The sequence below is a fragment of the Equus quagga genome, chromosome 13 (assembly GCF_021613505.1).
Source record: "Equus quagga isolate Etosha38 chromosome 13, UCLA_HA_Equagga_1.0, whole genome shotgun sequence".
Classification (NCBI taxonomy): domain Eukaryota; kingdom Metazoa; phylum Chordata; class Mammalia; order Perissodactyla; family Equidae; genus Equus; species Equus quagga.
In genome coordinates this window covers 6,155,436-6,166,894 of record NC_060279.1, presented here as the reverse complement: position 1 = coordinate 6,166,894, position 11,459 = coordinate 6,155,436, and the positions used below count along the sequence as shown (strand labels likewise).

General features: G+C 41.2%; 1 long non-coding RNA gene across 1 annotated transcript; it reads right to left on the bottom strand.

Moving 5' to 3' along the window:
* Positions 1-1,548: 1,548 nt before the first annotated feature.
* On the bottom strand, positions 1,549-4,143 carry LOC124251251 (uncharacterized). The gene is made up of 3 exons (XR_006891717.1): positions 4,027-4,143; positions 2,264-2,632; positions 1,549-1,758 (listed from the first exon to the last, which is right to left on the bottom strand). It is a non-coding gene; the product is annotated as an uncharacterized LOC124251251 (long non-coding RNA).
* Between the last annotated feature and the right edge of the window lie 7,316 nt (positions 4,144-11,459).

Below are 11,459 nucleotides of genomic sequence, written 5' to 3'. Positions count from 1 at the left end.
TGAAGAAATAGAAAGCCTAAATGGTCTCCCATAATCGTTAAAGAATTTGAATCTGGAGTTAAAACACTTCCCACGAAGAAAACATCAGGCTTAGATAATTTTACAGGTAAGTTCTACCAATTTTCAAAAAAAAAAAAAAAAAACTGAGCATATTTTTCCAAATGTATTTAACATTTTCTAGACATATTAAATGAAGGACTAGTCCCCAATTATTCTATGAAGTTAAAATGTCCTTGATTCAAAAACCAAAGACTTGCAAAAAAGAAAAGCTATAGTCCAATCTCCCTCATGAATACATGTGAAAAAAATCTTAAACATAGCATTAGCAAACCAAATATAGCAGAAAATAAAAAATAGAACCTCATGCTCAATTCAGGTTTATTCCTGAAATATAAGGGTAGAATTTACACCAGAAAATCTCTAATCATAATTCATCATATTAATAGATTATAGGAGAAAAACCATATAATCATCTCAATATTGCAAAAAAAAAATTCCTAATTTTTAAAAATGAAAAGAAAAACTTCTAGTAAGCCAGAAGAGGGAATTTCTTTAACCAAAAAAGGCCAGCTAGCAACACTGCAACAAACATTATCCTTAATGATGAATTATTAGAAGCTGTGTCTCTTCAATCAGGAGTCATTCAATGATGCTGACCAAATGTGGTAGCCATGAAAATCACCACTCAGACCTCTCATAGAGGGAGCAGAGTTGACTGACAGCCCCAGCGGCTACCCCTCTGGATCCACCAGCACTTTCATGCCAAGGCTGCACATCCCTCAGGCTGCTCCCAGCCAATGACCGACGACATTTGTGATATAGCACAAGTCCATCACACGGGTGTGGGTCTCCTCTGACAGATGGCTTTGCACCCAGGATTCCCCACCGGCCTGGCTGAAACTCCCCCTGGGCTGTGCTGCAGTCTGAAATGCTTCCGACCCTTTCCTCCTTTCCTCTTTCCTTCCCCCTTTTCCTTTTATAGATGTCTTGCTTGTACCCCATTCTGAAGGCTCTCCCTCCCTACCTCTGTTTTGTTCCCTTTATCCTCTACAGGTGTTTCTCCCCAAACAGCTCTTGAATGTCTACCCGTCTAGGTGCCTGTTTCCTGGAGAACCTGACCTGACACATTATCATTTCTATTCCCCATTGCACTGTGTGCTGGAGGTCTGGCCAGGGAGTCTCTGATCTTTGACTTAGGTTCTCCACAACCTAGAGTAGTTGCCTTTCCTTGAACTCACTCTGTGCTTTTCTATTGCCAGATCTCTGCTTGAGCTGTTGCCTCCACTTTCCCCCATCTGCATTTATTTAAATCTATCCCATCCTACAAGACCAGCTCATGAAAGGAGATTTCTCCTAAATCGCCAAATGGGAGCAATCTCTTCATCTATTGAACTCACCAGCACTCTGCGGGATTATGGTACTGATCATCACACATATTTATGTGTGTGAGTCTTCGACCTGATGATTAACTCCTGAAATATGGGCCATGGCCAGATAATTAACTCTTGAAAACTGCTTGTGCTGTGCTCAATAAACGTTAGAATTAAATCAAGATCAAAACCTAGTCCATCTATTTATGCCTTGTAAATGAGAATAAAAACACAAGAATACAAAACGTTTTTACTTCGTCCCCCAGGCTTCCTTACAGGGATACCGGGAATAAACAACAGCGTGGATCCAAAGCCTGCACAGAGTTCTGGTGAACTGCAAGATCACGTCAGCTTTCCGTTTTCAGAAAGGGCCCTGCGTAGTTCTTCCCTGAAAAAATAGTTCCAACATGTAATTATGTAAACTTGTTTTCAGAAAATTCTTCTTTACCTCTAGCCTAAATTCCTCTTGCTGCAACCTCAGTATATTTTCTCTTCTTTGGGGGCACTGGTACAGAGAGATGCGATCGGCTGGCTCTTCCACAAAGAGAAAGCCGACATTCCAGTTATGATTAACCCAAGATCACTTATTTTTGCCAACACTTGAGTGCTTTTAAAACTTTTAACAGAATCTGGTGGTAGTCCTGAACTATTACCACTGGTAAGGGTTAAGGTTTGCGTTTCTCCCCTGTGTGGTGCTTCTAGGCTGAGCCACTTCCTCAGAGCAGGAGAGAGATGGGGTGGGCCATCTGGAAAAAGTCCCTGAGGTTATAGGCCATCACATCCCCTTCCTGCCCTATTGAAATGCAATGCCTGGGCTTTGCCAACACCTCCCCGGCCGAGACCTAGCCAGCTCCCAAGTTGGCCCCTTTGCATGCCAATAAATGACTACTCACCAGACACTTTGAGACGATGCCCGTAAGGAAGCCCCGGGGAAACCTGCGGGCTGGGGTCCTGGTCCAGGCACCGGCAGCAACAATGGCAGATGCAAACAAACGGGACTAGGCAACAGGGTGTGCTGGTATAAGTGAAGATAAGTTTAGCTTTCAGCTTTGTAACGCTGACAAGGAACATGGCAAGAAACTCACTTTTCCTCAGAAGCAACTTGTTATTGCCAAATATCCTGTTCATCTGATTGGAGACGAGGTTCTGTTTGTATTCTTTAACTCCATCCTGACTGGATACCCGCTGAACTGAATCCATCCCAGGATGCAGGAGGGAGATGGGGTGTGGAATGGAGTGGGTAGTCCTTAGCTCTGGAGCATCTAGTAGATGTTAAATGAATGATAAATGAGCGTATAGCACAAACACTGATGCTAACTGGTTTATTCAGAGAGTTTACCCTTCTCTCTCTTTCACTGTATTTGTTGGGTTTTACAGAGTAGTGAACTTGGAATTTAAAAAGCTTAAGCTTAAACCCGGGTCTCCAGTTTATAGCTGTGTCTCCTTTTCCATAACTTTGAAATGAGAATATCACCTGCAGAAAGTCTGTGCAGGTAATATTAACCCTCAGTTGCTCTCATGGACCCCAAATGCATACAGTCCTGAGAGACTCTGATGAAGGGCTGCTTTCGTAATTTTCGTGGCCCGCAAAGTGTACTGCGGATACCCTCAGGGCTCTACATGGCAGTATTCCAGGGGACATCATTACTTTGCACCCAACATGAATGGTGTCCCATTGGGTTGTGCTCTGGTTACTATAGTAATATTTGCACCAAAAATAGCTATTATTTATTAATAAATTAACAGAATTTTCTCAAATCCATATAACAACATTGCAGGAAGGAATTATTTCCATTTTATAGATGGGAAATCAGAGGCTCAGAAAAGTTCGATAAATTGTCCCTCCCTCCCCCTAAAAAAGTCAATAGTTAAGGATGAGGAAATAAGGTTTTGAAACCTGCCTGTTTTTAAAATTTGGGCTTTTCCCACTATTCTGTCAATATCAAATACCTTACCAGTAAATGCACGTTCCTTCATCCGTTTGACAGATATTTATTGAATACCATTAATAATAGTAAACAACTATCGAAGACAAGCTATGTACCAGGCCGAGGGGTACAATGTGGAACAAGACCAACCTTGTCTCTGCATGCAGAGAGGCTGGTGGAAAGGAAGACATTAGGGAAATGAGGCAATAGCTAATACATTTGAGCTTAATATATGACATTGTTCTACACGTTTTACACACCTTCATTTAATCCTCTCACCAACCCTGTGAGGTAGATATTATTTCTCTCTCTATTTTACAGAAGAAGAAGCTGAGGAACAAGAGTGACTCACTCAGGATTACACAGCTGGTCAATGGCAGTTCTGGGGTTAAAAGCCAGGGAGTCTGGCTTCAGAGTTTGTGCACTCCACTAGCAATACTAACAATAGTCGTGTAAATTGTTATTTCATGCTGAGGCTAACTGAGCTCGTCTTTATTGCTAATTACTGTTTGAACTTTTCTGAAGTATAAAATACACAAGAGAAAGGGTACATGTCTAGAATGCACAGCTTTCACAAACTGAACACATCCAGGTAATCAGCACTCAGATCAAGAAACAGGTCCTTCCCACACCCCAGAAGCTTCCCTTATCACCTCTTCCAGGCGTTAACTGCCACCTCCCTTCAGGGTAACCCCTCTCTTGATTTCTAACAGCACAGAGTGGCTCACCTGTTTTTGAACTTTATCTACAGAATCTTTCAGTATGTCCTCTTTTTTTGTCTGGCTTCTCTTACTCAGCATGTCATCTATGAGACTTGCCGTGTTATTGTATATAGATTGTTCACCATCGTTGCTTCCTAGCAACCTGTCGTATGTGTAAACATTTTTGATCAGATATTCAATTTCAACACATAAAGTTAAAACTAGTTTATGCACTGATAACGCTTTCTTTTTCCAATTTCCTAGCCCCCCCAAATGGAGTTCCCTCAATGTTCGTCAAGGAAACTTTTCACTATAGAAAGGAAGATGTTGGATTCCCGTTAATTCTGGTTTGTTTAGATTTTTCCACAATGGGAGGTGTTAACAGGGGAAGTATAATGCCGCCTGGGAAAAGCATCCACAATTTACCTTCTCGTCTGCCCGGTCAGTGTAACTGACTTCCTGTGTAATTCCCTAGGTGCTTGAAGACAGGAAGACGCTGCTATCTCACTGCCCTGCTGTGGTGCCCAAACCGAGGCTGGGGCCGGGCCAAATTGTGACGTAGTCTAAACTGGCCTCTGGTGCCTCCTATTCTCCTTCCCAACATCCCCGGTCTCCTGTTGCTCAATTAGGAGCCTGCGATATGGCCTATTCTTCATCATAGATATGCACCACCTAGAAGTGATTGAACTCAGTGATTTGTAATTCTTTCTCCACCACTTATCCGCCCAGTTGAGATCTTCAAGATGGTATAAATAAAGTGATTTTCCTAGACCATGCCGTGACCCTTTGTATGTAATCATGCTTTATATCTGAGATACTTGGAGATTAAGTATTCCCTAAGAAGAGGAATATGAGTTGACCAACCTAGTAAGACATAAGGAACCATAGTGAGAATATGAATGTTCTACAGGCAATGGAAAGCAGTTTGTAGTTCTACTTTAAAGAGTAGGGTCTGGTAGTTCCGTCAGCCTTCTTCTGGAAGAGTGAGGTCAGTCATGCTCATGGGCATTGGAGTAGTCAAAATCTGGTGCTTCTTTCTGTTCCTCCCTTGACCTGGCACTTTCCTGGTCACATTTGGGAAACTCAGCTTACCTCTCTCTTCAAAATATTTGTCGTCTCTTCCCCTTTCTCAGTTAGGTAGTTCTTTAAGAAACTTGCCTTTTTCAAAGTAGATGCTCAACGATGATAATATTGTAACGTCTACCTCTCCCGGGAAGGTTGGCATTTTAACAGAGAATCCTGAGTGCCTAAATCCAAGAATTAAATGTTATTAATCTTCCTTTTACCCTCATTTTATGAATGAAGCGTAGAGTTCTAGTAAATTTCTCAAGGCCATACAGCTGGTAAGTGGCAGAATGGTAATTCAGTTAGAGCCAAATCCGTCTGACTCAAGAGCCAAGTTCTCAGTTATCACAACACAGAGACTCTTTTGTGTGGTGCATTTACTTTTCTACACTGACAATTCTGCTTTTTACCGCTTACAGTCATCATTTTCTTTGCTGTATCACATATTTTATCGAGATTGTTGTTTCTCATACCTGTCCCTCATGCCACATCCTCTTTCATCTCTCTGAGCATAGCAAAGAGCTAGTTGTGTAAAATAGTTTTTGGATTTTTCAGATTCATGAGGTAAAACACTTTCTGGAGAAAGACTTTTCTCAGCTCATGGTTTGGTTCCTCTTTATTATGAGGCTTTTTTTCCCCTTAGTATTTAGTCTTCATGATTTTGACTTTTTGATGCTCATTGTCATTCACAAATCTGAAAAGATGGTTTTAAGCCCCTGAGTTAAATTACTTACCGAAGCTGACAAGGACAAGGTAGCAGGCCATATGGAGTGGCAGCCTGGACTCTCGCCAGGTGGGCCGCCAGGGTTTCATTAGGTAGGACGAGGCATCGAGGTCTCCAGTCCCATTTCTGAGGTATGGATGTGCATAGGTGTTCCCTCCACAGCGCACCTGGTTACCAAGGTTAGGAACTCAGACGAGAAAGCCAGACAAAGTCTTACTCAGTTGTGGATGGGGTAGAGCCTTTTTGTCATTATTATTCTAGTTACTGAAAAAAAAAAATAGTAATGGCATTGGAGACATGGAGGTTGCTGACATTTTCACTTATTCCACAGTCTTCCCAGAAATCCTGCAGCCTGAATCTTCAATTAAGGAATTTTTTGGAAACTGAGACAGCCCAGGGAAGAGAGCTTCTAGAGGAGAAGCATCCCTGAAATCACATCTCAGCTGCTGCAGACTTTGCCTCAACACAGAGCCCAGTGGTGCCCGCATCCATGAACACCCAGCATGCACTTCACTGCTGCTGCAGCTCTCGACTGGTGCAGATTTTTGTCCGTATAGACTTTGTGGGTGTTTCAGAAGCATTTGTGGCTCCGCAGAGGTACCCAGAGGAGCCTGTGCACACAGAGGTACACAGGCTGAGCTTTGTTCAAATGGGGCCTTGGAAACCTGCCTGGTGACATGGGAAGAACACAGGCTTTGAAGTCAGACTTTGCAGACTTGGATTTAAGAAGTGGCTCTTGTATTTACTATCTCTGTAGTCCTGGACAAGGCAACTAACTTATTTAAACTTCAGTTTTATCACTTGTAAAATGTCAGTCACAGAGCCTATAATCAATGTGTCATACTAGTAGTAACTGATTTTGTCAGTTTCTCTCACAAGACTAAGGTCCCTAAGGGTTAGAACTTCAGGTCTTGCTCATTGCTCTATCCTATCACCCCTAGTGTGGTGGGTGTCTGGCTAGGACAGGGTGCTCAACAGACACTTATTAAGTTAATAAGAAGGTCTATTATAATCAAAAAAACCTACTGAGATTTTTATTAGAATTGCATTAAATCTACAGAAAATTTTAGGAGTATATACATTTTTATGATTCATAAATATATCTTTATGTTTTCTGCAATGTTTTCTATAAAGTTTCATACTTTTTTGCTGTAAAAGCATTGCACATCTTTTGTTAGATTTTTCCCCCAGTATCTGAAATTTTTATAATATTATAAAAGCCTTTTTATAAAAATATCACATTTTCTAATTTTTTGTGTAGATGCTTAGAATTGCAACTTAACTTTGTATATTTTTTCTTTATTGAGTCACATTTTTAAGTTTTTTATCAGTTCTAATAGTTTATCTGTAGATTCACTGAGGTTTTCTACTCTGACAATCATATTGTTTGCAAATAATTTTATTTCTTACTGTCCAATCTTTTTTTTGTTTTATTCCTTACTGCCTTGTCTAAGAAGACCCCTAGTAGAGTGTTGAACAGAAGTAGAAATAGCGAGCCCCTGTCTTGTTATTGATCTTAAAGGGAATGTTTACAGTATGTCACCATTAAGTATAATGCTTATTATGGATTTTCTTTCTAGACACCATTTACGATGTCATGGAAATTCCCTAACATTCTAATTTTTTTAAATGAATGGATGTTGAATTTATTTGAACTTTTTTTTGTGTATTGAGATTACATTTTTTTCTTCTTTAATCTGTTAATATGGAGAATTATACAACTGATTTTCTAATGTCAAACCAAGTTTGAATTCCTGGGATAAATCCCAATTGGTCATGGTTCATTATGCAACTTTTTCACTGTTTATATAGGTCACACAGGGAAAATTAAACTCAGAGAAGTTGAGCCACTTGCCCAAGGCCATACAGCACAAGCACTTGAAAAAGCAGATTATTGAAACCATGAAGTTCAGACTAGAAAAAATGGATTCAGCCTAAAAAGTGTTTAGAGATTACCAGCAGACCACTTCATTCAGAAAGAAACTTCTGCCCCTTGGGTAACACACCTAGAACTAAACTCACCTTGCAACACTGCTGCCTGGGACCCCAAGGTTCCGTTTAGGTCATGCGGGGTCCCCACTGCCTCTGCAGTAAAGCCTCGGGGGGCTATTAAACTTCTGGGGAAGACAGTTCCCTCTCATCAAGAGCCAGCATCATGGAATTACCTGAGGATCGAAAAAGTCAGACCCGACTACTTCCGGCTAAATGACTTCATGAAGCTGCTGTTTTTCCATTTCTTTATTATATTATATCCTATTGTTCACTATCACAGTTGGAGTATAAATGTACTTCATTCAATGACCCAATTTGATAACCAAAATATTTGGACGCTGAGTGTTGTTGCAAAGTACAGACGGAGTTTTCTACTACTCAGGCTCATGTGTTTACCAGAATTCCCTTCTTTGAATTTCACGGGTTTTTAGCAATGTGGTCTCAGTGCACAGAGTAATAAACAACCTAACTTTCTAAAAGAAAATGCTGACTGACCAACCCTGCTGAAGGCAGGCGAGCAGAAGCCAAATGACTGCAGAGGCAGCAGCCACAAAACACAGGAGCAGTCCCCGTCCGGGTCTCAGACACCCAGCTTTTCACTGATTTTTCACCTCTGTTGAGCCTGCCACCTTTCATGCCTCACTGCTCGTCACCACACAAAGTCCTCAAGCTCGTGAAGTGGCCGGAGGTGATATCTAAGACATCTTTATGCAGCGTCCTCGTTTTCTGTGTTACCTCTCAAAACATTACACGTTGGGTAAGCTCCATAGTAGTTGACATCATAAAAATGAGAAAAATGAGATTTTTGTTATTGTTGTCTCCCCGTTTGGCCAAGTTTCTTAAAGTTGACAAAGCTGAGTGTTGGAGCAGGAGCTGGGGAATGGCACTCTCATACGCTATAGGTGAGAGTGCAAATTTATAGTTTGATCCGGAGGATAATGAAGGAATATCTCTCTGTATTTTAAGTGCACACACACTTTGGCCTAATAAATCCACTTCTAATAATTTTCCCAGAGAAATTATAGGACAAATATAGGCATAGATGAACATCCTACAATGTTTTATAGTGTTCTTTGTGATAGCAAGAAATTATGAATAGCAAGGTTGTCACCAATATGGGATATTTGAAGTAAGTTAAGAAGCGTTATACATGGAATACCTTACAGCCGTTATAAAGGCTGATGTCACCTGTATTTATTAATACGAAAAAATGTCCTTAATATATGGTTTAGTTTTAAAAACTAAAATACAAAAATAAAACTTGAATCTATTTTTGTTGAAAATTTATTTGTGAATACACGAATTAAAAAATCCTGAAAGCCTACCAGGTTAACAGGGGGCGCCTTTGGGTGGGGTGATACGATGGATGACTTTCACTTCTTCTTTTTGCCTTTCATTCTGTACGGTACGGATCTTTTAAAAGAGAATGTATTTCTCACATTTTCATTTTAGCAAAAGACTACTTTTTTGTGGAAATTTGTTTTTATTAATTACATTGACAGATGAGCTACACAATTTTAGTTTTACTATAATAACAAAGAGTGAAAAAACAAACACTTGCTACAGAAAGAGAAGAACAGTTCAACAGTGTAACGGTCTAAGTACAAACAAGTCACCTGAATTAAAATCTCAAATGACGCGTTTTCCCGTTTCTTCATTGTTAAAAGGAAGGCAAATGCCCAAGAGGCTATTCTATTTGTTGCTAAGACAATTCCCTTTTATCAGGAGCCAGGATCACAGAATTATTTGAGGATTAAAAATTTGGACTTGATTTGATTACTTCCAGCTAAGCGACTTTATGCAGCTCCTACTTTTCCGATTCTTTATTTTATTATAACCTACTGTTTAACGCCACAGCTGGAGTTTATGCGTATTTCAATAAACCACTCATTTTGATAACCAAGATATTTATAAGAAAAGAAAGCAATTTTTAAGCATAAATGTCAATTTGGAAACATAGTTCAAAATGACCTGTCCACTTGTAGGACTCACTCAGGGGCCCTCAGACCAGTGGGAGGTGCGATTAAAGTTGTCCTTGTTCCATTCATGCCCGGGAATCTGCATTCTCTGTGTAAGACCCCCACTTGGTCAGACTGCAAGTGAGCTCTTCTTAGTCCCAACTTCAGGCTGAGATACTGCACAGAAAGCCATTTCAAAAATTACCTCTCCAAATCTATCTGAAAAAAATCTAGTATTTCCTCAATTCTGTCATATTTTTGTTCAAATGACAAGTTATGTACTGGGTAAGCGTGTGGTGGGAGAGGACATGGGTTCATGCCTCTGAATGCAAGGAGCTATGGGCTAACAGGACGGTGGAGACGGTGCCAGCCCTGCTAGGGCTGTGGAGAAGCAGTGATTGTTATAGATAGAGAAAACAGCCCTGCTCTGAATGGATGGCTTACTGAGAGAGAAAATGTCTCAGATGCAGGGAATCTGATGTGACTTGAATTGATTTTTAGAGGGTATACCAAGATGCAGAGGATATACACATGACTAAGACCTGTTCCTGCGTTGGAGAAACTGATAGTCCACTGAGTGAGGTAGGGGCCCAGGCCCAACCAGCAGAGACAATGGTTATGGGCACACAGGGTGCTTGGCGACCAGAGGGAAGGCCACAGCCTTGCTCTCCTAACAGGCCCTGTAACTGCCTACACACGCCTTTGCCCATGTGCCCGTCTCATGGAGGCCATTTTGAGCTGACCACAAAATACAGTTCCTCTTTCACATAGCAGTCTTTCAAGTACTTGAAGAGCAACTCCCCCCGCCCCCCGCCACCACCCCAACCCTCAATCCTTGGCTAAGTTTTCCTTTCTGAATGAAGTAGATGATGTTTACCTTTTCTGGCATTCATCCAGCCCCTCCTGGACTGTAAGCCAGGTTGTCCAAGAAAGATGATGGGCTCCTTTCTCGCATTCCAGCCCATCCACCCACTGTCCCTTGGCCTCCTCTCCCTTTCAAAGCCTCTCCTTTGGCCTTGATGTTATCTGTGGCCTCTGGGTTTTGACTCTCAGACATCCTTAAGGATTTGGGTTTGGACCCACCCATCTGACTCTTTACTCCCAGGGCCTCCCTCATTCAGTTCCTATGGACTCAACTCTAAGCTTAAACTGGCTCAGCCCCCACCCTTTAATAGGATTCAGACCCTTCCCACCAGTACAAGGCAAGGGTCTCAAAGGAGGTCATACATTTTTGAATCTGAGTTTAGGAACCTATATTAGGGGCAAATATTAAAGAAAAAGGAAAACTTTCTATATTTACCAGACTCATAAGAGATTCATTACTCTTAAAATAGTCCTCTTTTATTTTTATTTTTTTTAAAGGTATGTGCAATGTATGTGTGTGTGTGTGTGTGTGTGTATGGGGAGGAAATGTAGGATGCATTTGTCCCCTGGAATTCCTCTCTGCTTAATCTTAATTGAAGTTGTTCAATTTCTAAAACCCAATAAATATTAGCATTCTAAGAAATAATTGCATTGGCTGTCTGAGAACATTCACAGCTGTACGGGAAGCCAATAGAGGCTGATCTCCCCTAGACCTGTGGTGTTGGAGCAGAAAGCACAAGATGTATGTCCCGCCCTGCATCCTTGGTGCTTGACTAGCTCGATGTCTCCGTGAATGCTGGTCACCCTCACTATCTGTACGAGCACGCACCATCTCCTCTGGTTAGTTCCCCTTTCTT